Raw genomic sequence first — 15,058 nt, forward strand, 5'->3', positions numbered from 1 at the left:
AGGGACCCTTAATGATGAGAAAACCATCAATCAATCAATCAAAGACATTTATAGAGCGCACTACTTACCCGGATGGTCTCAAGGCGCTTGGGGGGGGTGTTGCTACTGCTCGAACAGCCAGGTCTTGAGCTTCTTCCTGAAGGAGAGGTGGTCTTGGGTCAGGCGCAGGTCGGGAGGGAGGGAGTTCCAGGTCTTGGCGGCCAGGTAGGAGAAGGACCTTCCTCCTGTTGTCGTTCTTCGGATGCGGGGGACGGCGGCGAGGGCGTGACTGGCTGATCGGAGATGGCCTTTGGGAACGTAGAAGTTGATGCGGTTGTTGAGGTAGCTCGGGCCTTGATCGTGTAGGGCTTTGTGTGCGTGGGTGAGGAGACGGAAAGTGATTCTTTTGTTGACGGGGAGCCAGTGCAGGTCTCTCAGAGCCCCAAAAAAGACCTATGACTTTTTTGGCATTCTTTGGAAATTTCCTGCTGAGACAACCGGTGTAGGACCAAGCCCGACCTAACTCTCCAAAATCTTATAATTGGGTTTCTTTTTTTGTCAAGCCGGATTTTGCCCACGCAACTGTTGAATGGCACTGCCGGTTAAGACAGCTGATAACTCCCTTTCTTTTTGCAAAACCCGGCTAGGCTCAAAGTTAAATTTAAAGGAACCTCTCGTATTTTTTGTCTGAGATTTTAGCACAGGGCTTCCTGGAACAAAGAACAAGGAAAGAGAAAGTAAGGGAAACCTCTAAGATATGAGGTGCAGCAATATAAGAGGTAATTTTGAGGAATAATGATGAACAATCGCCAATGATAATGTATTTTTTTACTTATCAAGGGGGATGGTAGGGCAGTTTATCAGACGCACATCGCTCAGGTTATGCCTGATTGCCTACGTTTTTTTTGGGGAGGTAGGGGAGGTGTGGGAAGGTGGGATGAGGGGGGCACTGGGGTGGGGAAGGGTGGGAGTAAGACAGGCATTGCACAGTGTGGGTTTTGTGTACGGGAGGCTGCATAGGAATCGCATGGTGGGTTATTGTAGAGTACAGAGAATTCTAGTATGGGGTAAAAGTAAAGAATCTAAAGATGAGTAAGTTAAGGATCCCAACGGTAAATATATGTGGCCTGCATGATCTAAAAAAAGGCTTCAATATTAATCTTGCTAGAGGCTGGGATCAGGAAGGACCATATGCTGGAAAGAAAGCTAAACTTTATCAAGCAATGTACAACATGTGCCAGGAGCATTGTTTGTGCGATGTCTGGGCTAAAATTGAGACGTAAAGAACATGGCTTTACATATTACTCCGCCCCTCACCAGAAACATGTAAGGCTGGATTGTTTCTTTGTCTTTCATTCGATTAGGCAGAAAAGCACAATTGGAAGTTCTCCCAGATATCTTTCAGATCACAATCCATTGGTATTTGAGTTGGGGGGGATCACTCAGGAAAAACCTTATTCTTCTTTGAGATTTGAAAGATCATCGCTGGTGGATGAGGGTTATGTGGAGTACATGAAGAAATGGATTCCGGAACTCCTGGGTACAAATCCAGGAACGGCTTCTTTGGGCACGGTGTGGAACACACTAAAAGCAGGGATCCGGGGAAAACAACTCATATAAGCAATAAGGAAAAATAAAATGGAAAAGGGGGCCTTCACTCCATAAAATTGAGCTTGGCCCAGGCTGAAGGCAAATTAATTAAGGCCCTGCAACAGAAGGAAGGCATAGAGGATGCTTGCCTAGGGGTTTGCAGTAAATATAGCAGCAATTAGAGAGAAACTACTGAGGAAAGTAACTGATAAAGCAACTGTGTACTGCGAGGATATGTACAAGTGCAGTGAAAGAGTACGCCATCTTCTCGTGGTCAGAACAAGGCAAGAAATTACACGGAATGAAATCAAACAAGTAAGGGACCCTTTTTTAGGCTTGGTTTTGAATGCAAACGTAATTCGAGCTGCTTTCTGCAAATGTAATCAGACTCTATATACAGAGGTCTAGGGGGAGAGCCAAAGGGAAGAACGGAAAAGGAAATACCTGAAGGAAGCTGCTGAGGTGCCCTCATCAATAGAAGAGAGGGACCACTTAGACCAAACATTAACCTGGAAGGAGGTTGCAGTAGCCCTAACTAGTTTACCGAGAGGGAAATCGACTGGACCCAATTTGAGCCCTACGGAATTTTATAAGGTTTTTCAGGAACAATTGAAAGAAATCATGACAACCATGTTCTTGCAAATACAGAGGGTATGAATCCATCAGCGTCATGGGATACGGTGAAGATAATTATTTTTTACCAAAAAAATAAACCTAGTGAGGAATTGGCTAATAACCCTTACAATGTCAAATTAGGGTTCCCTTTAGAATGAAATATACATTAGGCTCAGCATTCATTCGCCACGCTGTCTTGCAATTAAAACAGCCAAACTGAGAACACCCCAATAGGAATGCCAAACACAAATGAATTAAAAAAAATACATATAAAATTAACATTTAATCAGTAATACATAACCTCATGGATAACGAGTACAATTCATATATTAAAAAACACACATTACACATAATAAAAACAAAATACAGTATTCATTACAATAGTCAAAAAGACAGCAGACACAAGTTCTAAACATCAACAAATGTAGGGAAGGTAACTAAGGCAAAGACAGTTTTTAACCTTTGCACAGCTAAACCAAACACCGTGGTGTACAAGGGGAGAGCATTACTTTTTCTGCCTCTATCTCACTTGTACCCAAAAGAATTTAGCCACACTTCAAAGCGTCGACGCGTTTCGGTAGCACCACAATTATATAGCCACCATCTTCAGGACACAAGTATATAATGTTTTTTCCTTAGGTTCAATATACATCATTCTTAGAAGTCTGCTTCTTAATTGCAGTTGTCCACACATTAGAAGATGTTTGATTTAGCTTTGCAAAGTTTAAAAACTGTGTTTGCCTTAGTTACCTTCCCTACATTTGTTGATGATTAGAAATGTGTCTGCTGTCTTTTTGACTATTGTAATAAATAATGTATTTTGTTTTTATTATGTGTAATATGTGTTTTTAAATAGATGAATTGTACTCATGTTATCCATGAGATTATGTATTGCTGATTAAATGTTCATTTTATATATATTTTTTTATTCATATGTGTTTGGTATTCCTATTGAGGTGTTCTCAGTGTGGCTGTTCTAATTGCAAGACAGCGTGGCGAATGAATGCTGAGCCTAATGTATATTTAATTCTAAAGGGAATTTTAATTTGACATTGTCATTTGTGGAGCTCTGTCCCTTTGGATATACCGAGCCCCTTTCCTTGTTTTCAAGGTAATAACCCTTACAGATGCGGACGTGAACATTTACTCCAAAACGCTAGCCTCTCGTTTGTCACTAGTGATACACAAAATTGCTTCCCAGAGACAACATGGTTTATCCCAGGTAGAGGCACCATGCAACACATCAGAAATATTATCACGCTGTTTGATGTGAGGCAAGTGACAGGAGACCCTATGGCCACAATCGTCTTAGATTCTGAACATGATTTTGATAGGGTCTTCTGGCAGTGTCTGGGGGTCTCTATGCAATGGAAAGCGAAGGGGGTACAGTTCATTGGGACAGTGAAAGCCTGGCATTAGGAACCCGGGGCAAGAGTATGTGTAAATGGGGAATTGACATAGGCATTTAAAATAACAAGATGTACACGACAAGGGTGTCCCTGCTCACCGTTATTGTTTGCAATCTACACAAACCCTTTTTTGAAATACTTAGAGCATTCAGCAGATATCCACCCACTATTTGAATTGGAGCAAGCAGACAAGGTGTTGGCGTATGCTGACGATGTCGCATTAGTCACACCACACCCTGAGAAGGCAATGAGAGCAATTGAAAAGGAGGCCCAGAGATTTGGCTGGGTGTCCGGTAACGCCCTAAATAGGGACAAAACACAAATAGTTATTAAAGAGTTTGCACAGATTGTGGATAACAGAGTAGTAAAAAAACCACATATCTGGGGTTGGTAATAACTGCTAAAATTGATGAGATAGTTAGGGAAAATTTAGATCGGTGTGCCCTCGAAATGAAACAAAGCGCTTAAAAAATGGATAGTTTACATTTCACAATAATTGATAGAGTGAATATAGTTAAGATGGTATTTTCCCCTAACTTTTGAACTTTTTAAGAGCAATCCCCTTGATATTTATGAATTCCTGGTTTAAAAAATTCGAAAGCATATTTGCAAAGTTCATATGGGCGTACTCAAGACCTAGAAGATCGATTAAATAACTATCACAACCCAAACAGCATGGTGGCTTGGCCCCACCAAACCTCAAATTATACTGGTGGGTGGCCTCTATAAAGCGATATATAGCACTTTTGAATGTGAGCACTGGGATGGGAATATTCAGTGATATTTTATCTTATGTACTTGTGAGTGGCCACAATGTAAGAGGGTGTTTATGCTGCTAACTTAACTTTGGATAGTACAAAAGGGTACGCTTTAAGACACTGCTTACGGCTTTCAAAGTATGGTCTTCTGTACAACGCTTGATAGGACTAGGGAAATTATGTTAATATATACGCTTAGTAGAAAACAAACACCTTTCTGGTATTTTCAATGATTGCTATTTTGATAAGTGGATAAAGGCAAGTGTCATTCAGGTTGGATGCCTTTTCTCCTCAGGTGGTTTAATGTCATTTGAAGAACTGAGAGGGAAATTAGATTTAACTAATAGAGACTTTTTTTAAATTTACAAGTTAGAGATTTCTTGCATAAGAAGGGAGGAGGGAAGGAGAACTTTGAGAGCTGTGAGTTAGTGGATAGATTAAGGCGGCCTGAGGCACCTAGGATTGGGCTGCTATATGAATTTCTGAATGATTATATGAAAGATGATCTGTGAAAATACTCATCCAAGTGCCAAGGGTGCTGGGCATTTCAGATGAAGACTTTCAAGGGGCCTTCTCAAATACCTTATTGATTTTAATGCCGGCAAACTTATAAGCACAGTTCTACAAAACATGCTTTGAGCTATACTACACCCCTTATCGTATTGCTAAATGGGGATGGGAAAGGGGTGTTTTGTCTGCGGTGTGCGGTTTACAAAGCAGACCAAATGTATATATTTGCTACTTGTACTGAGCCTGGCCTGCTTATAAGAGAAATAGAGGTGTTCTTACAAGAGAAGCTGCTGCTACAAGTGAAAGTAACCCTCCCCCCGGCAATTATGCTTGGTACAACTAACCTGGAAAATGATGAAGGAGGGGCTTTTATTTGTATTGCAATGACAGTATATAGAATATGTATAGCTTCAGCATGGTTGGATGCTATCCCTCCAGCAATCATTCAAACGTTAGCACGTCTGTTGAAGACGTATAAGCTTGAGAAAGCTATAAATAAGCGAGGGGTTAAAAGCCCAAAAAGAAAGGGGCAAAAATGTGTCAGTACTTTGCCAATTGGAGGGAACAATTGGATGAGTAATTTACACATGTCATAAAAACGGCCTCAACCATTTTGTGTGGCAGCACTGAGAGCCCTTTTATTATATAATATCTGTGGTCTTAAAGTTTCCTGTAGGCACTTTAAAATCCTTGCACTTTATCAAGGGGCTGCTTAAACAGATAATAAGGTATGCACAAACACTTATGGATGGCAAATGATCAAGGTCTTGCAAAATAGGTCTTGAAGGTCATTAGCATTGAGTGCATTTTGACAATCTGAAGCGGCTGCTATAAAATGTGTTTCAAGCTAACTGAAATAGCAAATGAAATGTGTTTTTTAAGTTTTGTATTGGATATGGAAAATGTATGTTATTTATATCTCAGAATATTGTACGAATAAGAAAGCAGAAATATTTTTATGATATCCAAAGTTTTAGAGACTCCATGTATGCATTTTAAAAACGTTGCACTTTATTTAATGGGCTGCTAAAACAGTTAACAACGTATGCACATGCACTTTAGGGTTGGCTTAGAGAGTCTATGTATGCACTTTAAAAACGTTGCTCTTTATTATGGGGCTGCTTAAACAGTTAACAATGTATGCACATGCACTTTATGGATGGCCAGTGACTAAGGTGCTGTAGGAGGGGTTTTGAAGGCCGTCAGTGCTGATTGCACTTTGATAATCCAAAGTTGCTGTTAGAAAATGTGTTTTTAAGCTAAATTGAACCAGGAAATGGAATCTGTGCTTATAAGATTTGGTATTGGACAAGGGAAATGTAGTTCATCTGTATTCTATGATTCCGTATCCGAAATGTAATAAAACCCATATGAAAATTGGTTGGACAAATGGTGGGAAGGGTGGGGGTGTGTGGGCACAGGGAGATATGTAAAAGGAAATAAAATGTGGGAGGGAGAGAGAAACTGACTGTTTTTCTGTTTTCTCACTTAATATATATATATATATTTTTTTAAAGGAAACAAAGCTATGGAATGATTGTTCATTAGCACAATACTTGAAGCAGGTACAGACCCTTTATTGTGTGTATCATACTGACCAGTATTATTAACTGTTTGGGTGCTCGGTTGGTGTGAAGTCTGCATCAACAGCATTCCCAGTCAGGTTCTGTGGGTGTGGAGGTCACATCAAAGCACCCAGGGCAGGGAATCCTTCTGGTACAGGCACCAGACTGATTTACTTTTTTCATTTAAATTCAGGATGCCTGGGAATAGCTTCCCAGCACCCAGAGGCTATTTTCTTTTTTGTAATGATGATCAGGGTGCCTGATGAGCATCCATGTTTGCTTTGAAAGTGAAACTGTAAAACTAAAGCAAGCCAGTCAGTTTATTTCACTGTCACTTGCATCAGTGCAAGGGGGCATATCTGAAACACGGAACACCAATTTTGATGAGAGAGGTATAGGTGTAAAAAGAAGAATCTCTAATTTCCAATGATATCACACCCTGGTGGATCCCTGCTTGGGGATTGCACAGTAGGACAGAACAAGGATAAACCCACTAGACCACAGAGATGATGGATAGCAGCCCCAGTCATGGGCAAATGCCTACTAGACTCAAGGGAAATTACCTGGTTAAAAAAGGGGTGGGAAGCCAAATAAGGTGTTGGGGAGGCTCTTTGTAATAATGAAGAGGATTTATTAGTAACAGAGACACGAGTACGTGTCTCTACTAAATGGGGCCAGAGAGCAACTGCCTGTCATGGAATCTGGTGGAAGAAGATTCCATGACATAGCAGGACTCTCAGAGACGCGTCACCACACATCTCCCCTTTTCAAATAAAATACAAATAAACAGTATAACAGTAATAGGCAAAAAAAAGGAACTTACATTTGAAATATTAAAACGAATAATAATGTGCATTTATCTTTATAATCTAACAAGAAACTACATACTGACTTTCCCTTTCTTCTAAACAAAAGAAACGAAGAAATAAATTAATCACAAACAAAATCTTCTAATTTTCTTGGCTTACATTTTTCTCGAAAACTCTTCCTCACACTTTCTTCTTCTACAATTTTTTCATCACTCGCATTGAAACGATTGTCAAGAGATTTAAATTCAGCAAAACCAGCACTTGGGTCAATCGCTAAACGAGATATATTCCACCAATTTCCGTCAGATAATTTTGCAGCATTCCTTCTTAAATCTACAATTTGTAATGGATCTTTAAATTTAGAGAAACCTTTCCCAACAAGACCAGGGTTTTTGACCCGCACCCAATCACCTAGGACCAAGTTTGTTTTTGCAGTATCTTTAACAATTCTTTTAGCGCAAGAAACATCTGAATTAAATTTAGCTACATCCCATGCATTGTTAATGTCTACATTTTTGTTTAGACCAGAAGACATCCAAAGAGGGCACAATTCAGTGCTGGCTTTTCTCCCTCGCATTAATTCAAAAGGAGTTTTAGTTGTAACACTGTGAGGCATTGTCCTGTAACTCCAGATCAACTCCTTCTAGGCCGATTCCACATCCATGTTACACTTCAAAGTAGACTGAATACATTCAACTAGAACTCTATTGAATCGTTCTACTTTGCCATTACTTTGTGGACTATATAACAGTGTTCTAATATTTTCGATGTTACACTTCTTTAAAAATAGTTGCATCTCATTAGAAATAAACTGTACACCATTGTCAGTAAGTATTTCCTTCAGTATACCTTCTCTTGCGAACACATCCTTAAAAAATTTGATGACACTTGTTGTTGTTGGTTCCATTACACCTCTAACCTCAACCCACCTGGAAAGATGGTCAATTAAGACAATAAAGTACCTCATGTGACTGGGTAAAACATGATATGGCCCTAGGAAATCTACCCCAACTCGATGCCAAGCTTTTTCTGGACAACTGGTATAACAATTTATTTCCTTTTCTGTTTTCAATACCTTGTCGCTAATTATACATTTTCTACAATCAAGTATATACAAATCAATTTCTTGGTCCATTTTTGGCCACCAAAAATTGTCTCTTATCCTCCTCTTGGTAGAAGTTGCACCTAAATGACCGGAATGTGCTAAGTTAATGATTCGTTCATGAAAACAGGTGGGTGGGACAAGCTTATCACCACGCATCAGCTTATTACATTCCAATGACAATTCATCTGATACTTTCCAAAAACATTGAAGTTTTTCATCCAAACTCTTTTCTTTTGGCCAGCCTGAGACCACCATTTTTAAAACTTGACTCAGAATAGTATCATTCTGTAACTCTTGAATCCACTCATTTTCGTCCTTACAAATGCTAGAGTCACCAGTAAAGGCGATAAAGCATTCCTCTATTTCTGATTCCCAATCATACTCCTCACAATCACCAATAGGGAGTCTCGAGAGACAATCTGCTCTTGATGTTTTTCCCCCTGGGATGTATTCAATTGAAAAACTAAACTCTAATAGTCTTGTTGAAAGTCTGGCTATGCGTACAGTGGTGTGCTTCAGTTTTTTTCCTGACAAGATTTCTACTAAAGGACGATGATCTGTCCTTAAGACAAATGGTCTTCCCCACAAATAAGCTCTAAATTTTTCCACACTCCACACACATGGCAATAATTCCTTTTCGATAACGGAATATTTCCATTCAGGAGGACGTAAAGTCCTAGAAGCAAAGCCAACAGTTGTTTCAAGATTATTGTTGAATTGAGTCAAGACTGGACCTAAACTATATTCCGAAGCGTCAACAGTCACACAAGTCTTTCTTCCCTCTACAAATGGTTGCAATGCAGGTGCTGAAGTGATGTCTCTTTTAATTTGTTCGAATGTCTGCTGGAAAGCCTCGGACCAAACAAATTTCTCTGCTTTTTTAAGTAAAACTTTAAAACATTCAGTGGTGTTTGCAAAATTCCGCATACATTTTGCATAAAATTTGCACAAACCTAGGAAAGATAATAACTGCTCTCTGTTCTGAGGTGCAGGAGCATCAACAATACTCTTTACAAGGCTTGGTCTGGGTTTGATCCCTTCCTCAGTAAATACGTGCCCTAGGTATTCAATTTCTTTTGTTTTAAATATGCACTTATCTGTCCTTAAGGTTACACCTCTTTTTTCTAAGATTCCTAAGACCTCTATTAATGCAGCATCATGATCATTTTCAGAGTTGGCAAAAATCAAAATATCAACTTGAAAGATTGCTACATGATTATTACCAACAAACATATCTGACATGAGTCTTTGAAATACTGCCGCAGCCGATGCGATGCCAAAGGGCATGCGGCAAAATTGAAAAACTCCATCTGGGGTTACAAATGCTGTCAGATGTCTTGAATTTTCTTCTAACTCAACTTGGTGGTAAGCTGCCCTTAAGTCCAGCTTACTAAACCACTTAGCAGGTCCCACCTTAGTTATTAAATCCTCTATTCTAGGCAAAGGATAATTGTCTAACCAAATAGCCTCATTTACGCTCCGCATGTCAACACACATGCGTAATTCCCCATTCTTTTTCTTCACCAAAACAATCGGAGACAACCACAAAGTTCCATCAGTTTTTTCGATAATACCCTGTGAGCACATATCATTAAGCATGGCAGAAAGATTACTCCTCACACTTAACGGTATGTTCCGCAATTTATGCTTTACTGGAACAACATCACTTTTGATTTTAATACGATAAGTGAAGTCTGAAATTTTACCTAGTTTGTCATTAAAAACCTTTGAAAATTTCTTCTCCTAGAGCTTGTCTTCATTTATTAAGGAACCTACTCTCTTACTCCCAAATGAGATAGGGTGTTCTAAACCTGGTCTAATAGTAATACCAAATTCAGCTTGATGGATGAGACCTAGCACATTTACCCCTTTTCTTGTGACATAAACTTTGCCATATACTAATTCATTCAAGATTTTTATATTGGACCAAAAGAACCCAATGAGATCCACTTTACTACCTTCAAATGCTACTTTGGAAATGTCTGGAGGAAGTAAGACTTTGTTATGCCAATTCTTATCAAAGATATCTTTTGAAATGATGGTTATACGTGCACCTGTATCAACTAATAATTGTATAGCATGCCCTTCAATTGATACATTGAGATTAGGATCAATCACAAGCTCTTCATCGCTAGAATTGACACACCTCACACCCAGAAGCAATTCTTGATTACTTTCAAGATTTTCTTCATCAAAGTTATTACCAAAATCATTCAAAACACATCTAACATTAAAAGGTCTGCCAGTTCTGCACATTTTCATAGAATGACCAATTTTTCCGCATTTTTTACATTGTTGACCAATAGCTAGACAAAATTTAAAAGAAGAAACATGAGAGGGTGAACCACATCTAAAGCAGAATGTTCTTTGGAATTGTTGACCAGTTGAATTAGGTTTAACGAAAGGTTTATTTTTTAAACTTTGTTGCGGATTTCTTGTTAAATTCGGCTTATTAACAACTGCTCCTGAAATTGATGTTTTAGCTAATGAATCTTCTAAAACTTTAGCATCAATAGAGGAGCCTTCAATGCTTTTAGCTAGATCTATGGCCTTATCTAAAGTTGGATTTTTGCAAGCTAGGAGTCTTTGTTGAATATTCTTAGAATGGCACCTAGCCACTAATTGGTCGCGTATTAATTCTCCAGTAAAATTGTCAAAATCACACTTGGATGCTAACATTTTGAATGCTGTAACATAAGTGTCTATACTTTCATTAGGCTGCTGAGCTCTTGTAAAGAACTGACTCGTCAGAGACGGCCGCTCCTCATTCACGCTGCCTCCCCGACCCCACTGCGGTATTGTTCTGCTGTGCTTTGCCCAATTTGTTTGCTCATTTGGTCACTCAGCTGCTTGCTGCTTTGCTGCTTTGTGCTGCGCCCGATTTGTCCACTCATTTAATTACATAGCGCTCCTTACTTCAGCAGAGCAGAGTAGCGCTAGTCCATATCGCACTAATTAACATATTAGCACAGCGCGCTGCAACGCTGAGTTTTACCTGAAGTGCCTCGCTTTAACGATTGTGTCTCCCTGTGCCCTAATAGTAACTTTTAGCGTGTGATTGCAAGTGTGTGCCCCGACTGCCATTTTGTTTACTACCTTGTTGTTGTTAGTCTCCCCTCCCCGGATATCCACCCCGCCTCCCAGCTGCTCCGCCCTCCCACAGTGCATCAGGCTCGGTCTGTCCACACGACCTCTGTGACCATTCTGACTCGTCAGAGACGGCCGCTCCTCATTCACGCTGCCTCCCCGACCCCACTGCGGTATTGTTCTGCTGTGCTTTGCCCAATTTGTTTGCTCATTTGATCACTCAGCTGCTTGCTGCTTTGCTGCTTTGTGCTGCGCCCGATTTGTCCACTCATTTAATTACATAGCGCTCCTTACTTCAGCAGAGCAGAGTAGCGCTAGTCCATATCGGACTAATTAACATATTAGCACAGCGCGCTGCAATGCTGAGCTTCACCTGAAGTGCCTCGCTTTAACGATTGTGTCTCCCTGTGCCCTAATAGTAACTTTTAGCGTGTGATTGCAAGTGTGTGCCCCGACTGCCATTTTGTTTACTACCTTGTTGTTGTTAGTCTCCCCTCCCCGGATATCCACCCCGCCTCCCAGCTGCTCCACCCTCGCCCCTCCCCCCCAACTCCTTTATATGACTGATGTACTTCCGCGCAGCCATCGCGCCAAATCCGTGCCGAAGGTGCGCCAAAGGTAAGCCCGTCTACGCCCGTCCGCGCCTGGACCGCGCCCAGCGCCAGACCACCTGGTCAACGCAATGCCCAGCCCTACCGCATTACATACGACGCCGCCACCCTCCTAGCCCTTAACCCCGGCCGACTCTCCAACTGTGCCCAAGCCGCTCCTGGACACACCCATGGACCCTTCACATGCTACTCCTGCAAGTTCGACGGCACCAAGAACAACTCCTCATCCACTAACACCAACCAGATATCTGACACAAACCACCTACAATGCATCCTGCTCAACACCCGCTCGGTCCACAGGCACGCCATCGACCTCTGGAATCTCACCGGACGTCGCCTTCCTAACAGAAACATGGATGAATGCCTCTTCAGCCCCAGACATCACCATTGCCATCCCGGAAGGATAAAAGATCATCCGCAAGGACCGCATCAAGCAAACAGGAGGAGGCATCGCTATCGTCCATAAGAACTCCATCCGCATCTCAACCAGCTCAGACGTCAACCTTGCCAGCGCCGAACACCTCCACTTCCAGATCCACACTGACCCCAAGACCACACTCAGAGGCACCCTCCTCTACCGACCTCCAGGACCCCGTGCACAATTCAGTGACGACAACACTGACTTTATCACCCCACACGCCCTCCCCTCCAAGGACTACATTCTATTGGGAGACCTCAATTTTCACCTGGAAAAGAGCAATGACAGCAGCGCCAGCACCCTTCTGGACAATCTCGCCGACCTCGGACTCAAACAACTTGTCTCTACGCCCACCCACATCGCAGGTCACACACTCGACCCTATCTTCACCTCCAGCAAACATGTCTCCTTCAGTCACACCACAACGCTCCATTGGACGGACCACAGCTGCGTACACTTTATCTAAAATAAGACCACAACTCACAACCATCCTCAACCTACTCTGCGAAGAAACTGGAACAAAATCACCATCGACCAGATCTCCTCATCGCTTCTTCAAAACTCCCCCGCCCACTCCTCAAACCCCGACCAAGCAGCCATTAACCTCACCCAATGGCTATCCAACAGCGCCGACATCCTAGCACCGTTGAAAAAACGCCAAAGCAAACTAGGCAGCAAAAACGCCTCCTGGTTCAACGATGACCTTAAGAAATCGAAGAAACACTGTCGCTCCCTCAAGAAGGCCTGGAAAAAAGACCCAAACACCAGCACCAGGGTCGCCTTCAAAAACGCCACCCGCATACACCACCAACTAATCCGGTCTGCCAAGAAAGCCGCATTCAAAGACCGTCTAGATAACAACGCCCACAACAGTAAGGAATTATTCAACATCGTCAAAGAATTTACCAACCCATCAGCCAACTCCAACGACATCACCCCCTCCCAAGCCCTCTGCGACTCCCTAGCTTCCTTCTTCCACAACAAAATCGCAGACATCCACAACAGCTTCGACAACCGACCCGAAGACCAACCCACCCAACCTTCTGCAGGACCTTCACCCCCCTTGAACATCCTTAACGACTGGAACCCAATCTCCACTGAGGACACCATCCGCCTAATGAACTCCATCCACTCAGGATCCCCAACTGACCCATGCCCTCACCACATCTTCAACAAAGCAGACTCCATCATAGCACCACACCTCCGAGATGTCATCAACTGCTCCCTCAACTCCGCCACCTTCCCGGAAAGCTGGAAACACGCAGAACTCAGCGCCCTTCTGAAAAAACCCACAGCTGACCCCACCGAACTCAAAAACTACCGCCCCATCTCGCTTCTTCCATTCCCGGCCAAAGTCATTGAGAAAGCTGTCAACAACCAGCTCGCCGCCTTCCTCGAAGCCAACAAATCCCTCGACTCCTCACAGTTCGGCTTCCGAGCCAAACACAGCACTGAAACCGCCCTCATCGCAGCAACAGACGACATTCGAACTCTACTGGACAATGGAGACACAGTCGCCCTCATCCTCCTCGACCTCTCCGCTGCCTTCGACACAGTCTGTCATAGCACCCTTCTACAGCGCCTCAGAGACGTAGGAATCCAAGGAAAAGCACTGGAATGGATCACCTCATTCCTCACCGGAAGAACACAGAGAGTCCGCCTCCCACCATTCAAGTCAGAGGCCTCTGCAATCATCTGCGGCGTGCCACAAGGATCGTCACTCAGCCCCACCCTCTTCAACGTATACATGAGCCCCCTTGCGGCCATCGCTCGCCAACACAATCTCAACATCATCTCCTACGCGGATGACACTCAACTGATCCTATCACTCACCAAAGACCCTAACACCGCCAAAACCAACTTACACGAAGGAATGAAAGAAGTAGCCGAGTGGATGAAGCACAGCCGTCTGAAACTGAACTCAGACAAAACAGAAGTCCTCATCTTAGGCACCTCCCCCTCCGCCTGGGATGACTCTTGGTGGCCAGAAGCCCTTGGAAAAGCACCCATCCCGACGGACCACGCACGGAACCTGGGCGCCATCCTGGACTCCTCACTCTCGATGACCAGACAGGTCAACGCCATTTCATCATCTTGCTTCAACATTCTTCGCATGCTCAAAAAAACATTTCGCTGGATCCCCACCGAAACTAGAAAAACGGTCACCCACGCACTGGTCACAAGCCGCCTGGACTACGGAAACACACTTTATGCCGGTACCACCGCAAAACTCCAGAAAAAACTCCAACGCATCCAGAACGCTTCAGCCAGGCTCATACTAGACATCCCGTGTAAATAACACATCTCTGGTCACCTGAAAAACCTCCACTGGCTCCCCGTAAATAAGAGGATTACTTTCCGCCTCCTAACCCACGCACACAAAGCACTTTACGAACTTGGACCCGAATGCCTCAACACACGATTGTCCTTCTACACCCCCTCCCGTCAGCTGCGATCCTCCAACCAAGCCCTTGCCACTGTACCTCCCATCAACAAAACCACCATGGGAGGTAGATCCTTCTCCTACCTGGCAGCTAAAACCTGGAACTCACCTCCCACTCACCTTCGCCTTACTCAGAACCACCTAGCATTCAGAAAGCAA

The sequence above is a fragment of the Lissotriton vulgaris genome, chromosome 6 (assembly GCF_964263255.1).
Source record: "Lissotriton vulgaris chromosome 6, aLisVul1.2, whole genome shotgun sequence".
In the NCBI taxonomy this organism is placed as follows: domain Eukaryota; kingdom Metazoa; phylum Chordata; class Amphibia; order Caudata; family Salamandridae; genus Lissotriton; species Lissotriton vulgaris.